Below are 26,954 nucleotides of genomic sequence, written 5' to 3' on the forward strand. Positions count from 1 at the left end.
GGGTGGCCTACAGATAGCGCCTCTGCTGGAGGAGGAATACATCGCAATTACCTTTTCCCTTCCTTCGGTGGACATTGTCAGGAACGCTGCCTAACCGTGCAATGGGCCTGGACTAGGTGTATCGCTTGTGGAAGAAATCATCTTGATTGTGGCTGTCTGTAAGCTCAGGGCAGAAGCCAGCCTTCCAGGGACCACAAGGTGACTGCGCAGTGACAAGGGTAGACAGAGGCAGCTTTGTCAAGAAGTTTGGAGTGAAGAGGAGCCATGAGTGAGGGCCAGGGCTGGCGGGGAGCCAGAGGGCATTTCTCTCAAAGATGGGCGTGGCCTGAGCATGTGAACGCTGATGGAGGGAGGTACAGGTTCCAGAAACTTCCACCATCTCTACCCACCCCTCCATCCTCCAAAGATGTAGGCTTTAGGTGAGGACCAACAGAGAGCATGTGTGTAAGGTTCTCAAAGCTCCATTGCTAGCAAACACTGAAGTCGAGTCTTGAACCAAGGAAATGGGGCTCCAAAGCCCGTGTCCCTGGTGTGATTTCCTACGGCCTCTAGAGAAGTCCAGGCTTCTCAGCCCACCCATGGCACGCTGACGCAGTGTCTTAGCGCACATATGCCTCATTCAAGGGCCAGCCCAGGGCCAAGCCTGGCCCATCATCTCTTTCTGTAATTCACCTTTTACGAATACACAGCCATCCCCTTTCGCTTCTGCGTCGTCTCTGGCTGCGTTCACATCACAGCCGCAGAGGTGAGTCGTTGCAACAGAGACCAGATGGCCTGCAAAACACACAGTATTTATCATCTGGCCTTTTTTCAGGAGAAAAAACTTGCCAGCTCCTGACTAATCTTTTCCAGAGCCTCCCTTTCCTGCATATCATTAATTAATAGGATGTCCCACGCAAAGCGTCAGGGTGAGTCCAATCCCCAGGAAGGCAAGGAGGCCAGCGGGAGAGCCCCACCCTGCCAAGGGCGCAGCACCGGTCCCACCGGAGAGCACAAGAGAAGTTGGTCATTGGGCCTGCCCCACCCCTCGCCGCAGCCCTGCAGGGCGACTGCCCCCCAGGCTGGCAAGCTGGCAGGTAGTCCTGTAGGGTTGAGACTGAGGCAGTCTGCCTTCTCCTTACCCTCCAAGAACTGTGACGTCATGCGGTCTGCTTTTGGACTGGATTGAGGAGATTGGGGGTCATGTAAGTTTCAGGTGAAGGCCCTTTGTTGGGCCTGTTGTTCTTGAGTGAGGAAAGGTTGCAAATTTGAGTTAAGAGCACAAAGGGGCCTCTTGTGAAGTCTTCACTGCCTACCTGGGCAGCGGTTTCAAGGAATGAGTTGGTCAGCTGTGCTTTTTTCCCCCAAGGATTTTATTTATTTATTTATTTATTTATTTGAGACAGACAGAGAGAGAGAGCGTGAGCACACAAGCTGGGGGAGGAGCAGAGAGGGAGAGAGATGGAGAGAGAGACTCTCAGGCAGCCTCTGCACTGAGCAGGGAGCCCGACACGGGGCTCGATCTCCTGACCCTCAGATGGTGTCCTGAGCTGAAACCAAGAGCCGGACGCTTCACCAACTGAGCCACCCAGGTGCCCCACAGCCATGCGTGTTCATAGAAGGGTTACTCCAAGGACAAGCGAGAGGCCAGAGGAAGCCTCCAGAAGACCAAGGAGGCAGAACAGTAAAGAAAGGACAACAATAGTCCAGGGAGACACAACAAAGGGCTGAATTAAGGCCACAGGAGTGAAGACTTAGGGGAAGGGGTTTGTTACAAAGCCATGCAGTGGATAAAGTCGGCTGGCCTGGGTGAGACCCAGGGACATGGCCTGTGGGAGGAGGCTCCAGAGACTCTGGTTTCTGGCACAAAACGTTGAATACAGTGTCCTTAAACTGGGAGGGGAAGTAGATCTTGGGATGAAAGTTAACTCTGTTTGCATCACACTTTCTTTGATTCTTCTGGGACAGCAGATAGAGGCATCCAGGGGCCTGGATATGTAAGTCTGGAGCGGAGAAGCAGAGGTTCGGAAAATGATTCTCCTTGTCCCTTTTATGTACCGTGCATTAAATCAAAAGAAATCAAGACTCCGAACACCTTTATCTCTACCGCAGCTGGTGCAGTGAAGAAAGCAAACAGAATTCCATTCTAATGAGGGACACTTCTTACCAGTAGAGCTGCATGAAAATGCATGGGGGAGGGCACTGAACATTAGATGGGGAAAAATTACTGTATCTGCTCCTGCATTCTAGACGGGCTTGTCTTGATTTGCATTTAGATGAGAATTCCTTCAGCTCGGAACCAGGATTGTGCTCTAACCCACAGCACTCGGGAAAGCATTCACTGTGGCTGGAGAAGTGTTGTTGGTACACCAGTGACACGGACCCTAATACCGGTATTAAGAGGGTTGCTTAATGACTCTGTAGAAATTAGCTGCTGGAATGGTGGAAAAGTTTAGGACAGGCCTCCCCCGACAGGTGCCGAGCCTGTGTAACCTGTTAATGAGTGACTACCCAGACGCCCTCCCGTGCTCGACCCGCTTCAGGAGGCCATGTGCGGTCTTTGCTGCCGAGCACGGAACCCTAGAGCATGGTCGTGTGGAGTCCTGAGTACAAAGGCATCTGCTCATCACGGGCGCGAGTAGAGGGGATTCAGTAACAATCCTCTAGGGCACTACAGAGAAAATTCCAGCATGATCTCTACGCCTCAGCCAATGAGCTCCTCTTGTACACTGTATCAAAAGCAGATTAAAAGCCCATTTGCTTATCTTGTGTTCATCCACAAATTGGTAAGGCTATTCAATTATCTTGGGTTAGTCTGATTATGCCGGTCCACTGGCCGTCTTTGCGTTTAATTTTTAAAATTAGGTACATCTGGAGGAGTCTTTGATTATCTCCTTTAGGAATAGCATCCCTCTGGGATGAAGGGAGTCCTGGAGACTGGTGGCGGGACAATCGTGTGCGTGTCCTGAACGCGACTGACCTATGCACTTAAAAACGATCAAGAAGGCAAATTTTATGCTGCTTTACCACAATTTGAAAGCTTTTCAGTAATAACATTCCTCTGATTATAGACAGAAAAGCATAAAGGGAATAAAAACTTCACACAATTCTGCCGTCCCCAGACAGTTAAATGGAGCTGGGTCTATCTTGCTTGGCCTTTGCTGTGCCCTCATATGCAGCCGTAGCCACGGGCGTGCATCAGACATAGGCCTGAGCTTTCCGCTGATGTGATCATCGGGCCCCTGTCTTCAGTTTACAGAGTTCTCCTGTCGGGAAGATGCCATCTTTAAAGGTCTTGTTTCTATAAAATTTGATGGTCACACGATATACTCTTCAAATTATGGTCTAAGCCAGTAAGCGATAAATAATTACCTGTAGCCTACAGAACACGTTTTACATCCCTGAGGCCCTTCATATGCCCGGCGGGCTCAGTCAGTTGGACGTCTGCCTTCAGCTCAGGTCATGGTCCCAGAGTCCTGGGATCGAGCCCTGCATCAGGCTCCCTGCTGAACAGGGAGTCTGCTTCTCCCTCTCTCTCTGCCTGCCGCTCCCCCTGCTTGTTCTATCTCTCTCTCTCTCTCTCTCTCTCTGTTAAATAAATGAATAAATTAAAATCTTAGAAAAGAAAAAAGAAAGTTACAAAAAAAATAAGCAAACAGACCCAAAGCTGTCAGACTGAGATCGTGGTGCTATCTGGATAAAACATAGTACAATTTCATGAGATTTGATCAGTAGTGGTCCGATTCTTTTAAGAAACTGAGTACATAGCACTGGAGTACCAGCGGGCCGCGGAAGGTTCCAGAGCCATTTGCCTGCTGGATGGGGACTCAGCTGCCACTTTGAGGAGTCAGGTGAGCAGGAGAATTGTCACGTTTCCCCATTCCTAAGATCTGTCCCTCTTCCTGAACTTGATTCTGGCCTCTCGCTTTTACCATGGCTGGCAATTGACAATTGGTTTGCGGGGAGGGTCCCCAGATACAAATTTATGTGGTCGGTACCCATATTTGAAGATACTAGAATCGGGCTATAATAGCAGCATAGTTTATTTTTTTCCAGAATGTGAGAATGATTGCAGAAATAATTTTCCACTAGTGGAAAAAATACACTTATTTATTCAGGATTTCTCCTAGTGTGCCCCCCCGGAGGCTGTGTATAGCACTGCATGGTGAAAGAAGGAAAGAATTTCTCTTCAAAAATAGAGACTTGGCGTTAGTGGCTCAAGAAGGAGTCTGTAACCCCTCCTGCTCCCGGGACACATGTCCGTAGATGGGGCTGTGTTGTCGCTCTGCCTACCCACTTACCCAATCTGATAAATGGGCAGTTAAAGAAAACATCTCTTGCCCACTGGACATAAACTGTAGATGGCATTTAATTTATGCACTAGGTTCGCAGCCCCTGGGCAACGGTCCCTCATATTACGGTATCTGTGTGATATGAGAGGAAAAGCCCTAAAGTCAACATAGAAACTCATCTATTGCATGTTTATAAGAAGGTAAAAGCAAGTACAAAGAGCCCTCAGAGTCAGTAGCTTCAAGGACTTAGAGCGTTGCCAGCATGGAGCTCGTTGGCCTGACTTCCCTGGAAAGGGGTGTCCACACTCCCCTCCACAAAGCAAAGTCATTTTTTATTTTTTCTGAGAACTAGGAGGCAGAAATGGAAGCAGAGCATGGGATACGTTGCTTAGATAAGACAAACACAAGTAATAAAAGAAGGTCCATTCCAAACAAAAATATAAAGAGACTGCCTTTTAAGTAAGGCACCGAGACCAAATGTGAGCAGATCGAGTTGTATTGACAAATCTGTTTTGTTGACTAGTTGAGTGTGTAGAGGAAGGTCACATTTTGTTTCCGTTCCAACAGCCCTGCCACAGGTTGGTTTGCATCGTGGTTGATCGCTGATCCCCCCAACGCTTAGAGAGTCAAGGAGGACCTTCACGCAGCTCAGTCTGGCACCAGAAATTCTGTAACTGTCGGTAGCCCCTCCTTCTCTTCTCCGGGTCGGGTTCCATTCTGAATTGACTAGGAGGCCCTCCCATCCTGGGCCTTTTGGTCCTTAACACGAATGCACAGCAGGTAAAGTAATATAAACCAGCCCCTTAGTCATCGGCACCAGAAATAACCTTGATGGAATGATGATGACACACTGTTCCAGATGCTTCGTGATACTGGTTCTAGGTTAGACAGAATCATCTGAGAACACGTTCCTCATCCGTGGGTTTGAAGTCATCCTATTTCGTAGTGTTTCTGCACGTGTTCTCATCCCATGTTCAATGAGATAAGGCACATTTGGTGGCAAATAGTTTATGAAAGTGTTGTTTTCAGGGACGCCTGGGTGGTTCAGTCGGTTAAGTGTCTGACTTCAGCTCAGGTCATGATCCCAGGGTCCTGGGATCGAGTCCTGAATCGTAGGCTCCTTGCTCAGTGGGGAACCTGCTTCTCCCTCCGCCTGCCACTCCCTCTGCTTGTGATCTCTCTCTCACAAATAAATACATAAATAAAATTTTTTAAGTGTCATCGCTCAGTCTTAAAAACAATCTTCAGTGGATTTGGAGAATGCATAGGACAAGAGGTGCTCTGGGGTCTGTCGGACCAATTTACCCACCATTCTTTGACTATAATATAGTTTATTATTCCTTCTTTAAAATAATAAGCATTCGGCGCATTGATTTCTTACCGCAAATGCAGGTTCTTTGACTTACTGTCCTCACGACACCTTACAGTCTCTCTCTCCTGCCTGGTTTGCAGATTATGAAATTAGGGACGCAGTCACAATGCACTTGTTGATGCCCGTTAGGAGCCAGGCTTGCCGCCCCCAGCCAGGGCTCTGCCAGCTCAGCAAAGGAGCTAGTATCGTCTCTCTTGTGCAGGTTAAGGATCAAGTGGTGGAAACATTAAGTGATCCACTTGAGACTTGGCGACCCATAAGTAGTAGAGACACGGTGCCCATGGAGACCTACCTTTGACGGAGCAGCAGTCCTCACATGAAGAGCGGCCGTCACTCATTGGCAACCCGCCAGAGGGGAGAAGCCCACACTGGCACAAGCCTCGGAGAGGGGATATTCCGGGCACACAGCCAGCGTAGGGCAAAGCCGGCACTCTCACCTGGGACCACTGCAGACCGAGAAGGGCGTGCGCTTTGAGGTCAAATCCACCTTCCTCCCATCCACACGACTGGTTTCTTTCATTTTTTTCCTGTTTTAGGCACCTGTTTTGACTTTGACATCAGTCTTAGAACTCTTACCCAAGAGAAGTAACACCTGATGAATAATACGCTCTGGTCACCTTTGCCCATACGTGGCTTCTGAATTCCATGATGTCACTTGTATCAGAGCACTTGGCCACATATCACCAGGTCACCTCCCCTTCCTTTCTTTTTTTAAAAATTTTTTAAAGTGGTTTCAAGCCCAGTGTGGGGCTTGAACTCATGACCCTGAGCTCAAGAGTCACCTGCTGTACCCACTGAGCCAGCCGGACACCCCAATCCCCTCCCCTTCCTGAGGCAGAAAATGACAATGAAAGAGAAGGTAGATGCCTGCTTGATTCACACATGTTTTACGAGACATGGCGTCCCCTCCCTCAGACCCTGAGTCACAGATCCTAGCTTTCCAGAGACTCATGCTTGGCCCAGTATGTTGCTGGACTAAGATGGTCGCCTGTGGACCAAGCTGTGTCTTCTCACACGGTCGGGAGGCAGATCTGGTAGGGTCATCTGTTTTAAACTTTGAGTTATTTCCAGTTTCTCTTGACTCATCAGACAATGTGTGTATTTCTCCATGGCCACGATAAATAAGGATGTGCTTAGTGGGGTTTTTTTAGCTTATCCACAAAAGCGAGGCCCAATATGGTGCTACTCAGGCTTCCGGGTGAGCCTGCGTTTTCGGTCATCGGACTTTATTCCCTGATAAAAATCCCAGGGTTCAAAAAGCATAGCACCCTCCGCCAGATTGCCGTTAATCAGATTTATAAAACTGGGTTTGTCTGTCTGTCACCATAATCACAGAGAACCAGCTGGCTGGGTTTGCGCCAGATTTGGAGAGTACGTTCGAGATGGTGTGACTTGAAGTCGAGGCTCTGTGGGCGTGTGATAATAATGTCTTGAGCTCTGACTGAATGCTTTGTAGCTCACATATCCTTCACAGCCCTATGAGGTAGGTCCTGTGTGACCCCCATTGTTCAGGTGGGGACACCGAGGCAGCCAGCTCCATGGGCATGTGACCTCTGCAGTTGCCCTGTGCTTACAAGGACCCCCTCCTGCTTTAAAGCTCTATCTATTGTCATCCTGAAATTCTTCATTTTGGAGCAAGGGGCCCTGCCTTTTCCTTTTGTTCTGGGCAAAAGACTGGGCGGGGCACCCCGTGCTAGAGATCCGTACCACGTCTGAGTGAGAGAGCCAGGATTAGGCCCAGGCAGTCCACTCCGGAGCCCACACTCTGGCCCCCTTGCTGACCTGCCGCTCAGAGAGTAAGTTCTAGGCCAAGAGGGGCCGCCCTGCTGTGAGGCCTGTGGACTTCTCCCCCAGAGAGCTACTTTGCACACATTCTGTTCAAAGGTGACACGTGTTTGGGTGCGGCTGTGGGGAGAGTTCACTGACAACGGCTCATGGCTCATGGGTCCCAGGAAGCATCCGCGAGGCGCTAATGGGTCCTTTTAAAGAAGAAGCCGGGGAGAGCAATGCCTGGTGGCATGCTCGTGGGCCCGGTGCCCTCCCAAACAGTGGCATGAGGCCGCCCGGAGACCCACGTCTAATTTCTCTTACTTTGGCCCCTTTACGAGTAAGACTGTTGCTGTTCTTTCCTGAAGACTGTCCATGGAGACAACACAGAAGGAGAAAAACAAAAACATAACCACCAGTTCACGTATTTTTTCAGTAATATTGACAATTCAGGTGACTCTCCTCAGGTGAAATTTGGGAATAATTTCATTTTCACGAGTGAATTCACAACAACAGGACCAGACCTGGAGCTTCTTGATGCTTCTCTTCCTCCTCCCCTGCCTGTCTGCATTTCCTGCCTCCGGTGTGCTCACTCACTCGCAAACATCAGACCAAGGATGAAGTTTGGGAGAAAAATGGCAAGTCTCGGCAACCTGCCCCTTCACACTCCAGACACCGCACGTGGTTGGCCTTCCTGCAGCTCTGGATGATTGTCCTGCTTTGAAAATCTGAACTGCCACACGCCGCCTGAGCCTCCTTGCCGCCCCGTTCTCCCGGCCGCTCCCGAGCGTGGGTGGCCTCATTTGCAAGGAGCCCTCACTACCAACCCAACAGCAGGCCCCGGGACTCCGTGACCAGTTGCTGCTGTCGGTTCCAGGAGGAAGAGGAGAGGGAAGGCCCTGAGTTGCTGGGGATCACGAAGCTTTTTTAAAATAAATCTTGTAACTGATTGCTTAAAAACAACAACAAGGAAACTCTGAACACTATTTAGGGCCATTCGAAGAAAACAATGCAAATTTTCTAGTTGCATTCCTTTTAGGAGAGTTCTAAAACTGCAGAGAATACTGTGACTAAGCCACAGGTTTTAAAAGTCAGACAATAAAAATGTGCCAGCTAAGGCCTTCAACAAACAAGCAGGTAACCTCAAGAAGTTTTGGATATTTATAGCCACAGTGCGGCTCTTCTGATCCTGTCGACAGTCCTTTACTGGCTTTCTTTTGCTTCCATAAGGATTTCATTGCTATATTTAAAGGCTTCTTTTGATGAATGCCTCTATTTTTAATTATTGCTCCTCTTGAAAAACTCACTTTCAAATGAAATGGGAGCGTGGGGACTCTGGCTCGAAGGTACCGGTTATCTCTGAAGACGAGGCTGCCAGTTTGTTTGAAAGTTAATATACAGAAATCCCAGATGCTTGCCCTCACAAGAAGACTTGCTCATGGAAGATCGGTTCCAAAAATAGAGATTAAGTAAAAGCCCCTACTCGGACTAATGAGCCTCCCTGAATCCCCGCTTGGCTTCCAGAATACTGTTAGCCAGCTTTTCTCACGAGCACCCAGCCACGCAGGGAAGGAGGGTTTCTCTTTAGGGAAAGGATCTGCAGACCCTGAAACCTTCAGCTTGCCACTTCCATGTCACCATGGCGAAGCCCACCCGTCTTCGACTCCCAGCTGCACGTGCAGACCTCCTAACGCAGCTTCTTAGGGCCTGCCTTTACATATGCAGCCAAAGAAAACCAGGCTAGAGGAAACTCTATTAGGAAAGACAGAGATGCAAACTGAAAAAAAGAACATCTGAGAAAGCAAAAAAAGGGAGGAGAGGCCTCTAAAAATTGAAAAGGGGTATTCGAAGACCAAGAATTCTGAGAAAGTAAAACTATGCAAACGGGTACACATATATACACAAATGCACTGGAAGATAAAATTGAGCCTATCTCCTGGAAAATAAACCCAAAGGCAAAGAGGAAAATTGATTTAAGGAAGGAGGGAGGAAGGGTGGAGAGAGGAGGAGAGGGGAGGGAAGGGAAGGAAAGGGAAGAAAAGGAAAAAAGGAAGGGCATGTAGGCATCAGTCAGGGGGCTCAGCCTCTAGATCCTACTGAGTCCAGAGCGGAAGAACGAGGAAGACAGAAGAAAAATTAGAGGAGAGCAGGTGAAGGGCAGGAGTTCCCAGACTCAAAACAAAATGATGGCCAGCACAAAACAAAAAGAAGGGGCGGGCAAGGAAAAGAAAAAAGACCTACACCGAGACACAGCATCATGAAATTTCAAAGCATCAAGGATAAGGAAGAGAGTTAAAGGAGGCAGAAACAGAGTTTCCTGAGAAGGAGGGAGAGACTGGGAATCAGAACGGAGCTGGCTTCAGAACAGCAGAGGCTAAAAGGCCGCGAACGGAGCCGGGCTTTGGAAATGGAGGGCAGATGATTTCAAAGTTGGGACTTTGGCAGGATGTGAAATTGAGAGCCGTTTCTCAGACCTGCAAGGTCTCAAATAAGTCACGCCCCTCGCCATTTCTTTCCTGGGGAAGTTCCTGGAGCATCTGGTCCCTCGCCATAAGGGTAGAAATTAAGACCCAGGCATCAGGAAAGATGCCCAGACGGATGTGGGAGGGAGAGGCCCACCACGTGGTGGGTCCAGATGGCCTGTACAGCCTCGAAAGCCTGGGACAACGTCTCCAAGCAAAGGACAAAACCTGCAGGTCACCTTCTATGTCAGATCACGCTGAGAGAAGAGCTCTGGCTTCGGCTGAGTTTGGCAATGATTTCGTGATAGACACATTGAAAATTTAACCCCCAGAAAGCATTAAATCGCACATCAAGGAAGGTGGACATAGCACAGGATGCAGCTGGGCTCCGAGGGGCACAGTATTTGCAGTCGTGACAATGGGAAACCCTGAATGTTGACACAACATGAAAGGCGGGTGGCTGCGTGTGGACGGTTGGGGCAGGAGCGGTGGGGGGCGGGCGCGGCACTGAGTGGTCACCTTGACCCGCGGCACCAGAGGTAGAGCTGATGACGCGCGAGCAGGGGCCACACCGCAGCAGCTGAGCACGCCTTGCCCTGTAAACTACGGACAGTGAAAAGCATTTAGGCCGAAAGCTAATGTCTTCTATTTTTTCAACAAGCCAACTTCATAGTCGTTTGAAAAAAAATCATGCGTGATGTGAGTGGGATGGAAAGGACAGGGCTTGGTGGTTTGTAAAAGGTGCCGTGACTTTGGACAGTGGCCGTGCTGGGCGCTCTGGAGGTGACAGGTCAATAATCAGAGTCAGCGTCTCAGTAAAAACAGAAGGAAATGCTGCCTAACAAGCGAAGGCCTCTAACTCCCGAGAAGACGATGAAATGGGTATTTCCTTTTATTTTCACGAGGGCAGGGGTTATGTCTGAGCCCCAGGTTGGGCTGCCTGGGGTCAGTCTGCTGTTCTCAAACATGTGGCTGTCAAGAACCTTTTCCACAGACGAGTAGTGAGGACCCACTGGGATTTTATTTGTGTGGGTCTCATCGATTAACTTTTACCATATTAAAAATTAAAACTGAGGATGCTGGGTGGCTCCGGGTCTGCCTTCGGCTTAGGTCAGGATCCCGAGGTCCTGGAATCGAGTCCCACATGGGGCTCCCTGCTCACCCTGGAGTCTGCTGGTCCCTCTGCCTCTGCCCCTTCCCCAGCTCGTGCACACTCTCTCTCAGATAAATAAATAAAATCTTAAAAAAAAAATTAAAACTGAGAAATTTGAAAATATGTATTAGTTGATCTAAAATATCAATAATAAACTCGTGACATATTACCAAGGATATATTTCATCTAAAAACAAAACAAAACTGGAAGGCTGGCATTGCTTTACTTGATTGCAAATCTTTTTGAGGCCTGGGAGAAAGCAGAGTGGGACTCTCCTATCGGCTTCTGCACTCATTCTGTTGCTGTAGATAGATATTGTTTGGGATGAAGTATGTGACAAAATTTCAGCCTCAAACAGATACATGGTTGGAAAAGAGAGGAGTATTTTATTTTATTTTTTAAGTAATTTTTATTTACTTATTTGAGAGAGAGCACATGCAAGCAGGGTGAGGGTCAGAGGGAGAAGCAGACTCCCCTCTGAGCAGGGAGCCCGATGCGGGGCTCCATCCGGGGCCTCCAGGGTCATGACCTGAGCCAAAGGCAGACGCCCAGCCGACTGAGCCACCCGGGCATACCAAGAGAGGAGTATTTTAACAGCCTCTTCAGAAAACTGTGGATTGTCTTCTGGACAAGTAGTAGTTTCTTAAAAGGTTAGTTGCAATGTGGAATCTGGAGCCTTATTTTTTTTCTAAAGATTTTATTTATTTGGCAGGGGCTTAACCCACTGAGCCACCCAGGCGTCCCAATCTGGAGCCTTATTAATGAAGCTTCACAGCCTACGTAACAGAATCTCTTCTATTACATTAACATCTACCAACCTCTCCTGCACTGGGAGTGGATCTTTACCCCATGCATGATTCTGTAATATCCTCAACTGGTCCTTTGGAAAATACTGAGTCGCTGACTCATGCAGATCTTCCAAATGTCGACACATTTCATTGCACAGTATTCAAAAAACAAAATCACCTTTATTAATAACACCACCGATCTCCTTCCGAGAAGTCTTTAAGTATTGGGAAGCTGTCAAGCTCATTATGACAGAAACGGCTTTTCCAAAATTCTGGCTTTTGCTTGAAAACATTGCATTGTTGGCAACAAATACGGTCAGTTGTTTGCCTCGAAGTGACAGGCTCCCTTTGTTCATTTTGGAAAAAAATGTCTGCCAAACACCCCAGTCTGAGAAACCACAGTTTGTCCGTTTTTCAATGTCTCATTTAAAAGGCAGTTCAACCCCACACGTACTTTTCCTCAAGAAAACCATCATTTTGCAGCTTGTAACAGCAGTATTGTAGATACGCTACTTGTTTCTTCACACAGGATATTAAAAGGACACGTATTGAAGGGTTGAGATTCCATAAAATGAGTAAGAACTTTTGTTTAAGACGTGGAGAGAGGTAGGGTGGGGAGAGGCACAGAGAGAGGGAGAGAGAGAATCTGAAGCAGGCTCCGTGCCCAGCACAGGGCCCACTCGATCTCACCACCCTGAGATCATGACGTGAGCCAGAACCAAGAGTGGGATGTTTAACCGACTGAGCCACCCAGGTCCCCCTAAAATAAATAAATTTTACTGCGCCTTCAAGGATGCTCTGAAGTGAAAGTGGCTTATTTTCCCCACAGTGGAAGGTGAGTGTCATTTGCCAGCAGCTCGGTGTGGGATGAGGTTCTGGAGTTTTCCAGGGTGCAGACATCGATGGGGCCCAGGCAGTGGGGGGGAAACAGCAGATAATTGCCTTAGTGTTATCGTGAGAGGTCTTGACCTTGTAGACTCCCTGGAAAGGTTGCAGGGACAACCCCGCCCCCAAGGGGTCCCCTGACCACGCTTTGGGAACCACCAGTATAACTCAGAGGTTGTTAAAAGGCCTTGCTGCAGCCCCTCTATCGCTCAGAATAGCACTGACGGAGACCGGGACTGAGGAGTCTCATAGGATTTAGGACCATATCCTTGTCCCCTGTTTGGTCCTAATCTCAACACGCAAGTCATTCCCTGGAGGGAAAGGGTTCTTAACTACCCGTGTTTCAGCAGGAAAATCATAAGCCATTACCATTTGTCCTTAAAATTTTTCATGTTTGAAAAAAAAGTAGAAATGCTGTTGCCTTTATTCTTTGCCACTCCCATATGTGTGTGTGTGTGTGTGTGTGTGTGTGTACATGCATACATGTTTCCTCCCAGATGTGTAGACTATATATATAGGTAAGGTGCCTTTAAAATATATATATATATTTTATATATATATTAAGTTATGTATTATAATAATATAATATATATTTATATATATGTTATATATATATGGTAAAGGTACCTTTAAAAAGGTTTTTTACCTTTAAATTTCCCTTTACCTTTAAAATTTACCTTTAGATACACCTTGAAAAAGTGCAAACTGACATGTCCAAAGAGTTTGGTCCAGACTCATTTTTCACTCTAATGTGCTTTAAAAATGAATGATTTGAAATCATTTTTCCCTCAGGCTGAATGTAGTCCTTGTAGACACTGGCTACTCTGTTGGGAGGGGAAATTTGATCGTGTTTAGTGACAAACAACACTTCCTGTAACTCGTGTCTCACACGTATGACTAAATCTTCCAACCCAGGTTCATTAGGAGTTATACACCATCTTCCTTTATTATCTACTTTATGACCAAAAATTACAATAAGGAGAAATCTTCACCCACTACTGTCATGCATGTATATATGATGAAGTCGGCTTTCTTGAAACAATGATCCCCTCAATGCCAACTGATATGTCTATGATAGTTCCTTTATTTTTTTCAAAGATTTAATTCATTTGTTTGTCAGAGAGAGAGAGTGTGTGCACAAACAGGGGGAGCAGCAGGCAGAGGAGAAACAGACTCCCCGCTGAGCAGGGAGTCCAATGCCAGACTTGATCCCAAGACCCCAGGATCATGACCTGAGCTAGACACAGACACTTAACCAACTGAGCCACCCAGGTGTCCCAGGGATGCTTTGTTTTAAACCAAGCTACTCCTGACCCATTAAACTATTTTCATTACCCAGGAGTGGGTCCCACTCTGTGGTTTTTGTACCACTGGTTTAGACTAGGTTCCTTACAGGCTGGTTTCCAATATTCCGTTTATAGTAGATATGCTCGTGCTGAGTGACAGGGGGCCATTTCTTGTCAAATGCAAGTGTCTCTTCTCTTTGGGTCTCTTGACTTGTCTTCTTGCTTCCTTGAGAGGACTCTGTCTCCTCATTGAAAGTCCCCCCCTTTGCCCCCGTGGACGCCAACCCTGGAATTCTGGCCCTTGGTGCTGACTTCTCTTATTCTCCTAGAACAGTTTTCCCAAAGGGTAGAATGACTACCACTAGGGTATGCAAGATGATTTTAGGTGATATAGGGAAGAACATTTTAATAGCTATATATTTGTGTATCCAGAAAAAATATATATTTAGAACACCCAAACTGACGATTTCCTGGTTTTGTTGCCTAGAGCTTAATTTTTTTAAATCAATTTTGAGTAACTGTACGGGTTGCGTGGTAATATGACAAAATGGCACCTGACTGGAATTTGGGACGCAGAGCTGAAGAACCCAGACCCTGTTGCTCTTACCCAACATGGCGCACATTGCCCATTCACGCATACTCACGGCGACCCTAGTAACCTACCGAAGGTACTTCTTGGATGCCCGATCGACATCGGAAATTCGCTGGTTTACCCCAGCATTTCTCCTTTCTTCTTACCTCGAACTGGCTCATCCTGTCAATTTTCTCCAACATCCTAGTCTCTTCTATTTACCTCCTGACCCACAGAAATATCAAGTCCAGACTCTTTTCTTAAATCTCTGCGATACTTCTCTGCATAGCTTGCTTGCTTTTTACTTTCATTGTAAAAACATCGCAAACATTCTTGTTGGTTCCAGGCACTCCCATATCTATCCCTTTCCACTCGACATGGGTATTAAGATCTTTTGATATTGTCCAAACAGTCGGGGAAGATTACATTCGCCCCTAGAATCCTACCACATGAAATCTAATTCCATCGTCTTAGCTCCCAGGCGTCTCCACGGATCTTTCCTTAATTTCTCTACAAGAACACTCCGCTCTCCGATAAAGGCCATTCCCCGGCTGTGTCCTGCAAGTGTCTTTGCCTTTAGAGCTTTTCCTCTGCTGTGGCCACTACCTGAAGTGGAGTCCCCTCACTTCCTTCCAGTGTGCCTCCGTGCATCTCCTAAGAGAAGCCTAGCCTCTCAAAACGTTCCTTAGTGTTTGCACACACTGTGTTGTTGCTAGAGTTGGTGGTTTTTTGTATGGTTTTCTTTTTTACTTAAACTGCTTGGTAATTTTTTTTTAAGATTTATTTATTTTTGAGAGAGAGAGTGCATGTGCACACGTGCAAGCTGGGGGAGGAGCAGAAGGAAAGAGAGAATGTCAAGCAGACTCCCCACTGAGCGTGGAGTCCCATGAGGGGCTCCATCTCACCACCCTGAGATCGTGACCTGAGCTGAAATTAAGAGTCGGACACTTAATGAATTGAGCCATCCAGGCACCCCTGCTTTGTAATTTTTGACAGAAATACAGTTTTCACATTTGGGCTAAAACCTCCACCCTATTAGCCTATCACTTCCTGAGGGCAGGGCCTAGATGTGATGTAATTCCCAAGTATCATGTAGGATGTTTTGGGCTGTAAAGTACCAGAAAACTCCAAGTCAGAGCAGCTAGAATGACACCTGCTGCCTCGTGCTACAGCTGCAAAAGTAGGAAAGGCCCTAGGCAGGTGAGATACAGGCCTGCTCGGTGATGTCACCAGGACCCAAGCTCTTTCTCAGCTATGGCTTCAGCTGAGGGCTGGTCCTCCCTAGTAGTCAGGGCCACATGCCGTCGGTGGCAAGAATGGGGTGGGGCAGTGTCATGCATGCCGGCGTGCAGGGGCCACTCTCTTCAGCCGGAAGCCCTTCCCTTTACTCTGGGACAGTAAGAAAGATTGTCACCATTGAGACTCATGTAAGGAAAGCGTGTGTACTGTGATGAAATTCAGGGCTTATTCTGGGAAAGAAGGTAGTAGGAGAAGGGATGCAATCAGGCAACCAGCAGTATCCCGCACAACATGGTACAATATGCCACACTCGGAGGGTACACTGTGCTAATAGGGGTACACAGCTGAGGGTAAAGTGGGGGCTACCTGTGCGTATGTATTCATGCCCATATACACACGTGTACTCTTACTTATGTAATCCGTAATTACATAACATTCATACATAATTCATAGTCACATATATAACATCCTGTAGAGTATGAGAAATACTATGTCTTCTGAATCAAGGAATAAATAAAATGACACATTTAGCCAAGAATCAGAGTGGACATATAACACATTAAACATATAAGAAAAGGTTGAGACTTAGGGGCACTTGGGTGGCTCAGTCAGTTAAGCGTCTGCCTTCAGCTCAGAGCATGACCCTGGGGTCCTGGGATCGAGTTCCGCATCGGGGTCCCTGCTCAGCGGAAAGCCTGCTTCTCCTTCTTACACTCCCCTTGCTTGTGTCCCCCCCCCACCCCGTGTCAAATAAATAAATAAGCTCTTTAAAAAATAAAAAAAAGAATAGGTAGAATTACACCATATCACAGAAGTACAACATAAAGAACTAAAGGTAAGAGGCACTAGATGACATGACTATTTTGGTGGAAAATCCTAATCAACAAAACAGCCACTAGAACTTACAAGTAAATTTATCAATGTCCCAGGGTACAAAGGTAATATGCAAAAATCAATGATATCTTTATATGCTAGCAGAAAATTAGGAAATTTGAAAAACAATTTCATTTCCAAAAGCATTAGAAAAATCCCATAAGATACTAAGGAATAAATTTAGTAAAAGATAGGTAGGACCTCTATGCTGAAACCCACAGAAGATGACTTAGAAGATCAAAGACACAAAGGAAGGGAAGGACTCACCATGGTCCTGAACTGGAAGGCCTGGCCTTGTGAAGAGGTGAATTCTTCCCAAATTGACCAATAGATCAAAAGCGATCCTGGCCAAAATTCCAGGAGGCTTCTTGTTGTTCTGAAGTGTATGTGGAAATACAGAGGGCTTAGAAGAGCCGAAGCCATTTTTTTAAATGAAGAACAAAGTAGGAGAATGATTCAAGACTTAACCACAAAGCTACAGTAATCAAGAAAGGGCGATCACAACGGAAGTATAGATACAGATCGTTAAACAGAATGGAGAGGCCAGAGTTAGATGCCCAGTGTGTAGTAGGTTGATTTTATCTCTTTTTTTTTAAGTTTTTTTTAAAGATTTCTTATTTATTTATTGTCAGAGAGAGAGCACAAGCAGGCAGAGTCACAGGCAGAGGCAGAGAGAGAAGCAGGCTCGTCACTGGACAAGGAGCCCAATGCGGGACTCAATCCCAGGACCCCGGGATCATGACCTGAGCCGAAGGCAGCGGCTTAACCGACTGAGCTACCCAGGCATCCCAGTAGGTTGATTTTAGATAAAGATGCTGAAGCAATTTTTATTTTCATTGGGGAACATAAAGGCTTCTTAATGAACAGTGTGGAATTAGTAGATATCAGCATGGGAGGAAATGAACCTCACTCTTACCACATATCATAATAAAAAAAAAATTATACCAAAACAGATCAGAGCCCGAATATAAAAGTCAAAATATAAAAATTCTGGAAGGAAATATTGAAGAAAATCTTCACAATCTTGGGCGGGGACAGGGCAAAGATTTCTTAGGACACAGAATGGATGAATCATAAAAGGATAGATTGGATCTTATCAAAATTTTTAAAATTTCCTCTCTGAAAGACAGGGTTAGAAACATGAAGAAGCATTGCACAGAATGGGATAAAATGTTCACAACACATGCATCAGACAAAGGGTCAGATCTCGAGGCTCCACTAGGCTAGGATCCATTTCCAAACTCATGTGGTTGATGGCAAGACTCAGTTCCTTGGAGAGAAGGACCCCAGTTGGAGAGAAGACCCCAGTGACTTGCCACATGGGCCTTTCCAACACGGCAGTCTGCCTCATCCGAGCCAACAAGGGACAGAGTCTGACAGTAAGACAGAAGTCCCAGTCTCCTGTAGCCTAATCATGGAAGCTGATACCCATCACCTTTGCTTTTTCTGTTGGTTGGAAGCAAGTCTTTAGGTCCAGCTTACATTCAGGGAGCGGGAATTACACAAGAACATGAGGCCCAGGACATAGGAATCATCAGGGGCCATCCTGGAGTCTCCTGCCACATTCACAGAACTCAATTTGGGCAAAAGAAATCCAATCAGAAAGGGGGCAAAAGATGTGTATACTCACTTCACTAAAGAAGATACATGAATGGCCAATAAACACATAAAAAGGTATCATTAGGCCTCAAGGAAATGTAAATTAAAACCACCAGGAGAAACAATTACGCACTCACTAGAATAACTAAAAAAAAAAGAAAAGTAAAAGAAAGAAAAACAAAAGGACCATACCAAGTTTTGATGAGGATATGCAACGCAAAGTTAATCACATGGGGAAAGGTAAAACACAGCCCATAAGCAAAACTGGCTGTTTGTCATGTTAAACGCATACCTCCCATACGACCCAGTCATTCTACTTTTTGCTGTTTATCCAAGAGGAATGGAGTTGGGTCCATGAAATGATCTGACCATGTTGGTTTATAGCAGCTTTGTTCACTGTGGTCAAAAATGCATCCCCAAGTGAATGCAGACTTTGGTGTAACCATGCAAGGGGGCACTAGTCAGCAGCAAGCCGAACAGAGGACTGTCATGCTCAACCAGGTGACTGAATCTCAAATTCCTGATGCTGAGTGACATAATCCGGGGGCAAACAAGTGTTTACTGAATGTTTCCATCCATATGAAATTCTGGAAAATATCTATGGCTGCAAAACTGAGACCACCGATGGCCTTGAGATGGCAGAAGGAAGGAGGAATGAGCCACACAGGGGCAAGAGGAAACATTTGGGGTGATAAAAACACTTTGTATCTTGATTCTAGTGGTGATTTTACGTTGGCTTATCAGACTGTGCACTTGAAATGGACCCAGTTCTTGTAAGTAAATTATATCAATAGAAAAAGGGACACTGTCTTTCTTAAAGGATTTAGTTTGCCTTCAGCAGGCCCTGCAACCACACTTAGGTGGCCTGCTCTGCATCCCCCGTTCACATCAGTCCTCCTAATTTAGCGATGTAACACCGTCAATAATGGTGAATAAAGATCGCCAAATTCTGCAAAGCCAAGGGCAGAAGAGGCAACAGAAGGGTTAAGAGGCCCCTTTGATTTCAACTTGACTACTGGACTTTCTTCTGAGAACTTTACATAGAACAGAGCTGAAAAAAATGGAAGTAGTCTGTTAATCAGTCCTGGGATCCAGCCCTGCATTGGGCTCTCTGCTCTGCAGGAAGCCTGCTTCTCCCTCCCACTCCCTCTGCTTGTGTCCCCTCTCTCACTATGTCTTATTTAAATTTATTTCTTTAAAAATTTATTTCTTTAAAAATAAAATCTTTAAAAAAAAAAAAGACTGAAAAACTATTATCAGTGGTCTGTTCTGGAAAGGCCTAATGAGTAGGCCATTGTAAGGGAAAGAGTAGAGAACCATGAAAAAGCCTTCCTGTGACTTTAGATCTTCTTTGTGTTACTTTATTTTTTTAAAGATTTTATTTTTAAGTAATCTCCGTCCCACGTGGGACTCGAACTCACAACACGGAGATCAAGAGTTGCACACTCCACCGACTGAGCCAGCAAGGAGCCCCGTTTTGTGTTGCTTTATAATAGAAACCCAGCACAAAGTTTACGGCTTGATGCATTAAAAATTGAAAGGATGATTGAACTTATTGAGCAATACTTTTTTTTTTATTGGCAAAGTATTATAGGACAACAAGAATTATCAAGAGAATAGAATATATTCAGCAGTCAGTAAGTCCTATCAAACACAAACCTAATAATAAAATATTTGGGCTAGCAAAAAATAAAAACAAATTTGGGTTTACTTGTCTAAAAGCAAGAGAAAAACATATTTCAGGCCCTGATTCTTGGGTCCACAGAAGTGGAACTTGGGGAGTTACAGACTAACCCTATGTATGTGTAGGGTTCCTCCTTCTTATCTTTGACGTGAATTTCCAATCCTCCCCGATATTTTAGTGACCCACCTACCATGGTGCCCGGCATGACAGATACTAAATATTTGTTCAATGTCCGTCTTCAGAATCTTAACATTGTCTACTTTTGGGAAGTTAGATGACAATTTAACGGAAAGAATCCAGGCAAAAGGACTTTTTGGGTTTAGTTCATTTTCTTCATCTCTTATTTGATTGTCTGAACCAGGTTTTCAGCCGATTTTAATTGTAGAAATCGGTTACCACTCTGAAAAAATACTGTGGAAAGATACTCTCTAAAGCCAATTGTACGTAAATGTTAGGGAGGAACGAAGTTTATTTGGTAACATCTGACATTGTTATTGGAAAAGTATCAAGATGAACAAAACCTTTTCCCCAAATACACTGAAATCGATCAGAAGAATTAATAGTTATACTGTCAAATATGTTAAGTTTTTGAGTTTTTACCAAATCTCTACACCACTTTTAAAAAAATCAATTGTCGGGGCACCTTGGTGGCTCAGTGGGTTAAAGCCTCTGCCTTCGGCTCAGGTCATGATCCCAGGGTCCTGGGATGGAGCCCTGCATCGGGCTCCCTGCTCAGCGGGGAGCCTGCTTCCTCCTCTCTCTCTCTCTCTCTCTCTGCCTGCCTCTCTGCCTACTTGTGATCTCTCTCTCTGTCAAATAAATAAATAAAATCTTAAAAAATAAAAAATAAAAAATCAATTGTCTTCACTTAACAGAAATTAAAGCTGTTGGGTGGGGACCAGAGCTGGCAGAGGTCCCCACCGATTTCCAAACCAGGACATGAAGTGCTGGGGCCGAGGCTCATCCTCAGACGGAATCTATTAAAAAAAAAAAATATTTGCTGCAACCGCCTGTTAGCAAAGGCACTTTGTTTTTTCTTCTAAATGTCAGTTCCATTGCTCAAGGGAAAGCAACTGTAGTCACTGGTAAATAGGAATGAGGTCCAGAAGAAACATGAGTAAATGGAAAGAAATCATCTGCGAACCCATTCATCCTAACAAAATCAATTGTTTACCTGCCGTGTTTTCTAACTGATGGGCTAAGAATGATAATTCACTTCACTCAGGGATTTTTGGAACAGCCACTGTGTGCCTGGCACAGGCGCTACGAAGATGATTGGTCTTCAGAGATGACAGGATTTGGGGAAACAGCAAAATAAATCCCAATCTTGTTGTTAAGGGCCTCGGAGAAAGAAATAGGTGGGTTAAGAGAAGCAGGTAACCAGGTGAGCTGTAGAAGAGGCCAAGAATCAGGAAAGGCTTCCTGGTGAAGGCTGAGCCTTCTTCTTTAGGACTCATTCTTAAAGGAATGGGGCAAACTAGCCAAGTGTCGGGAGTACGGGGAGAGGCCAGAATGGTCAAACCCTTAGTGATCTGAGCAGGAACCACGCGGCAAGGCCTGAGCGTGGTGGACGCAGAGAAAACTGGAAAGAGAAGACGAACAAGTGAAAGGACCCAACCCCTGCTCTGAGCTGAGGTGCTCACAGGGTATTCCCAGAGGTCCCCAGAGCCACTGAATGGTTCTAAACACTGGCGGGGGGTGGACCTAACAGGAACAAAGCTGCGTGTGTTTATTTTTTTTTTTAAGATTTTATTTGACAGAGAGAGATACAGGGAGAGAGGGAACACAAGGGGAGTGAGAGGGAGAAGCGGGCTTCCCGCTGAGCGGGGAGCCTGATGCGGGGCTTGATCCCAGGACTGGGATCATGACCCAAGCTGAAGGCAGACATTTAACGACTGAGCCGCCCAGGCGCCCCGAGGCTGTGTGTTTAAACACTCTGCCTCCAGCACAGAGATGAGACAAGAGAGGGGAAACCCAACTGAGCATCGCAGCAGAGATGGAGACCAGGGCAGGGGATGGGGGGGCTCCAAGGACAGGAAGACAGGTGGAGAGGACACAGGGCTACCTTCGAGGGATGAGTTTGAATGGTCCATAGAAAATTCCAGGACAACACCAGGAAGCAGGCCCGAGCTCAGACTTGCTGGGAGCTTGTGACTGAGGCTTGGAAGTGGTCCGCACAGAGGAGGGGTCAAAGCTGGTCCCAGAGCTGAGCGAGTCGCAGAACAGGCAGCTCCTGTCCTGGCACTGGTGGGTGCCCCGTCCTACCTCCTCTTCCACACAGAGAACGCCTTTGTTCAAAGAAGACAGCGGGGGTGGAGGGTGGGGGGGAGCGGGAACGCCAGAGCTGCAGGTTTCCACATGCTAAATTATTCAGGAGCTACTTACCCAGTATTTAAGGTTGACTTATTTCTTGCAGAAGCTATTTAGGATAAAATAAAAGGTAAAGTGAACTCACATCCGACCTCAGCGCATCAAGGAAAGCTTTTTTGGCAGTCGTTTCCTGAATAGGTTTTCCTGTCCGATGGTCCTCCAGAATACACCTAGGCACAGTTATGTAAGACAAACCTTAATAATTTAGCATTTCTCCCCAACAGGCAAGTCACACTGGTAATGGCTCCCTGGTTGTCAGGCATTCGGTCAATAAAGTTCAACTCCAGCCTCCTGCTCCCTCCCCTTACAGCAGAGGGCGGCTGCCCAGGCCGGCTGCAGAAGCCTACAGAATCCTGGTAGAAATGTTGTGATCTGCACGAGGCCCAGCTAGGAAACCCCGGGTCCTCTCTACTGTGATCTGCCAATTTAATTCTCGAGAGAGAGAGGAGATGGCATCACACAGGCAAACCCCTTCTCGGCATCCAGAACGTTGCCCCAACTCTTCCCTCTCTGGGCTTCCTTGCCTCCCTGAAACAGCTCCCATGGAGCCTGGCGTATGAGCCATTGAGATTTTAAGAAAACCTCACCTAAAATATCACCACGAAAGGGCAGCCGACAGCCACCAAATTTCGATTGTGTGCTAACCATCCGTCGCGCGTTTGACCCTGTCGCCGTGTCTGTGAGTGCCCGAGACGGTCCGCAGACCCTCAGATTCCTGAAACGGGCCTGGTGTGTTATGACAGAGAGCGAGCGGTTCCATCCCTGAGATGGCTCATGAAGTGGAAGCAAGCTACGGAAAGGAGCTCTGCCTCGCTAACCTGGAATACAGGGACGCTTTTATTTCCATCTTCTGGGACAACCTGGGTGGCTCAGTTGTCTGCCTTCGGCTCAGGTCATGATTCTGGAGTCCAGGGATCAAGTCTCTCATCAGGCTCCCTGCTCGGCGGGAAGTCTTCTTCTCCCTCTGACCTCTCCCGTCTCACATACTCTCTCTCTTTCAATCTCTCTCTCCCAAAGAAATAAAATCTTTATTTCCATCTTCCCCTGCACACCCATGATCAAGTGGATTGAATCCTGAGAAATTCACAGTAATGTGTTTTAATTTCCATTCTCTCCCAACTTCAACAGTAACCAGTACAGGACTATTTAGTCTGAGGAACCATTTGCACGCTCACCGCCTCCAGACACACATACTCCCATTTATGGCCCATTTTGACCTGCCCCCCCCCAAAAAAACAACTCATCCAGATTACAGGTGAAATTGATTGTGCACCCAATAAACACCAATTAGGGATTCGTTTTTATAGTTACACTGGAATTACTGCAAGAAACTAAACATCGATTTTTCAAAAATGAGGATGATTGACACTTCTACTATGTACCCCCATGGTTTTTTTTTTTTAATTAAGCTTTTTATTTTGAGCTCACTGTAGATTCACATACGGTTCGTTGTAAGAGATGAGTGCCTCTACCTAGTTTCTCCCAATGGTAACATCTTGCAAAACTAGAGTGCGGGAGACAGTGAAACCCTCACACATAGCTAGTGAAAATGTAAAAAGGTGCAGCCCCTGTGGAAAACAGTTTGGCAGTTTCTCAAAATGTTAAATATAGAGTTACCATATGACCCAGAAATTCCATTGCTGGGTCTATACCCAAGAGGAATGAAAACATATGTCCGCACAGATCCTTGTCCTTGAATGTTTATAGAGCAATATTCACAATAGACCAGAAGGGAAGAACAGCTATATATCCATCATCCGAGGAATGGAAAAGCAACATGTGGTGTACGCATACAATGGCATATTATTCAGCAAAAAAAAAAAAGAAAAAGAAAAGAAAAGGAAATGCTGATCCATGTTACAACGGGGATGAACCTTGAAAACAGTACGCTGAGTGAAAGGAGCTAGAGCTAAAAGACCGCATATTATGAGAGTCCATTTCTATGAAATGTCCAGAACAGGCACATCTACAGAGAGAGCAAATACGTTAGTGGTTGCCTAGGGCTGGGAATAGGGGTTAAGGGAGTGACAGGAAGTGACTACTAGTGGGTACAGAGTTCCTCTTTGGCATGATGACTTCCCATCCCCACAGTGATGCAGAAAGGATCCTGTTTCTTGTCATCCTCGCCAGCATTTGGTGGGGTCACAGTTTTTGTTTTGGCCATTCTAATAGGTGTGTGGCCACAGTATACTGTGGTTTTAATCTGTAACTTCCCTAATGGCTGGTGCTGTTGAACATCTTTTCATGCGCTTACTGCCACTCCTCTTTCTCACTGAGCTGTCTCTTCATATCTTTTGCCCTATTCTGAACTCTTTTATTTTTCTGTTATTGAGTTTTGAAAGCTCTTTACGTGCATTGATGCTAGTCATTTGTCAGCTGTGTGGTTTCACGAGTATTTTCTCCCACTCTGTCTCTTGTCTTTTCATCCTTTCTCCAGGGTCTGCCACAGAGCAGACATTTCTAATTTTAATGAGGTTCAGTTTGTTCATTTTACCTTTTATGGATCATACTCTTGATATCAAGTTGTACCCTTTGCCTAGGAGATCCCAAAGATGTTTTTTTTTCTGCAAGTTGTTTAGTTTTATATTTTATTTTCAAGTCCATGACCCAGTTTGAGCTCATTTTTGTATAAGATGTGAGGCTTATGTGGAGATTTATTTTTTTGCCTACCAACCTCTGTGTTTGCACCTTCCTCAGACATCAGTCTGACATATTTTTGTGGGTCTATTTCTAGGTTCCCTGTTTGTTTCTATTGACTTTTGGGTCTATGCCTCTACCAGTACCACAAAGTCTTGATTACTTCCCCTTCATTTTTCCTTTTCAAGATTGCTTTAGCTGTTCTCCAGCCTATGCCTTTCTGTATAAATTTCAGAATTTGCTCATCTTCTCTACAGAAAATCTTGTTAGGATTTTGGTAGGAATTGCATTAAATGTAGAGATCAGTCTGGGGGAGAACTGACATCTTTACTAATCTGGGTCTTCCAAAACATAAAAATGGGGTGTCTCTCCATTTATTTCGGTCTTCTTTCATTTCATCCACATATTGTAATTTTCCACATATAGATCTTGTACATGGTTTAAGTGTGTACCTGCACATTCAATTTCCTTTGCAGTGATTATAAATTATGCATCGTTTTGAATATCACTTTCCACAGGTTCATTGCTAATATATGGAAACGCAACGAATTTTTGTGTATTGATCTTGTAGCCTATGACTTTGCTGAACTCACTCGTTCTAGTTGGGGTTTTTTTTGGTTCTGCTTTGTTTTTCAGTAGATTTCCTCGGAACTTTCAATGAAGACAACCATTTCATCTGCACATAGAGATGGTTTTATTTCTTCCTTTGCAACGTGTATGCCTTTTCTTTCTCTTTCTTGCCTTAATGCAGTGGCTGGAACTTCCGTACTATGTTGAATAAGAGTGTGCAAAGAGGCCTAGAGCCTTGTTCCTGAATTTAGAGCGAAAGCACTCAAGCTCTTGCTGTTAAGGAAGACACAGCTCTAGGTTTCTGTTTTGTTTTTGTTTTTGTTTTTCCTTACCTCCCCCCACCCCTTTTTAAGCAGAAGCTTAAGACAGGGATTGGCCCAACTGAGATGACAGAGCAAAAAGGAAATGCAAAGGAGACTTCAGTACTTCCTCTTCCAGGCCAGGCTTGCAAGAGCGATAAAACTAGCTTCCTTTCAAGGGGTGGGTGTGTGTGTGGGGGGGGGTGCTTTACAGCCCTAATCAGCACTAGAGAGCTGATCGCCGTTGGGGCCACTGCAGTCCGCAATGAGCAAAGGGCGCCCTGGATGGGGCAGAAATTGGCTGTCACGCAGGAGGGCCTCAGGGAGCCGGGCGCCCGTCTCCCCTCCCGCTGCCCTGCTCTCCGGGCGGCCCTGGCAGCCTCCCTGACCGCCAACCTGAGCTGCCGATAGGAGAGTCTCAGATACCCAAGATCCAGGGTGACACGAGTGGCCAGGCCAGACCGAGATTTGTGTGAGCTCCGGGCCGGGGCTCCCCCGAAGTAGAGCCGGCTGTGAAGAAAGCGAGCACACGAAGGCTGGGTCACACGGAGAGCTGCCAAGTGCATCCACGATACATTTTCCTTTTTTATATAGGGGACGAGGATGGGCAGTTGGATCTAAAATCCAAAAAAGGAAAGCAGTGCCCCCACCCCCACCCCCACCCCAACCCAGCCCGGCCCGGCGTGCGGGGCCCTCTCCCCCTCCGCGGCCCCCGGCCCCTCGCGCTGCCGCGTCGCCCCGCCCACCCGGCGGCGCGCCCCTCTCGCCCCACCCACGGCCGGCCGAGACCACACCTGCGCAGGTGAAGCCCGCGGGGACGCGCTGGCCGGGGGCGGCGGGCACGGTGCGCGGCCGCGTGCGGCGGGGGCGGGAGGGCCGGGCAGGATGGGAAAGCCGGCCTCGGCTAATGGCCGCCCGGCCGCCGCGGCGGGAAGCAGGGCCGCGGCCGGAGGGGGGCGCCCCGGCCGCCGTCGCGCGAACCGGCCGCGGGCTCCTCGGGGTCTTCTTCCCACGCTTCCTCCCCGCCGGTCCGTACCAAAGCCGCCGGGGGCCGGGGGGCCGGGTCGTTCCACTCGGGAGGGGCGGCAGGTCAGGCCGCGGCGCGCGCCACCTGCGGGCCCCCCCCCC

The 26,954-nt window shown here is 46.7% G+C and overlaps 1 protein-coding gene across 7 annotated transcripts in view; it reads left to right on the plus strand.

The window, feature by feature from the left end:
• PRKAG2 (protein kinase AMP-activated non-catalytic subunit gamma 2) overlaps positions 1-26,954 on the plus strand; it is a 244,449-nt gene that overhangs the window by 162,720 nt on the left and 54,775 nt on the right. Inside the window, exon 1 of one of the 7 annotated variants that reach the window (XM_032840249.1) lies at positions 26,611-26,628. The exons of 4 other annotated variants lie outside the window; for them this stretch is intronic. The gene's annotated coding sequence lies outside the window, so the exon portion shown is untranslated. Of the gene's footprint in view, positions 1-26,610; positions 26,629-26,786; positions 26,855-26,954 lie in introns of those variants that run through there. 2 more of the 7 variants (XM_032840248.1, XM_032840252.1) reach the window with 2 other exon arrangements.

Source organism: Lontra canadensis, unplaced genomic scaffold, assembly GCF_010015895.1.
Source record: "Lontra canadensis isolate GAN:19392208 unplaced genomic scaffold, GSC_riverotter_1.0 scaffold111, whole genome shotgun sequence".
NCBI lineage: Eukaryota > Metazoa > Chordata > Mammalia > Carnivora > Mustelidae > Lontra > Lontra canadensis.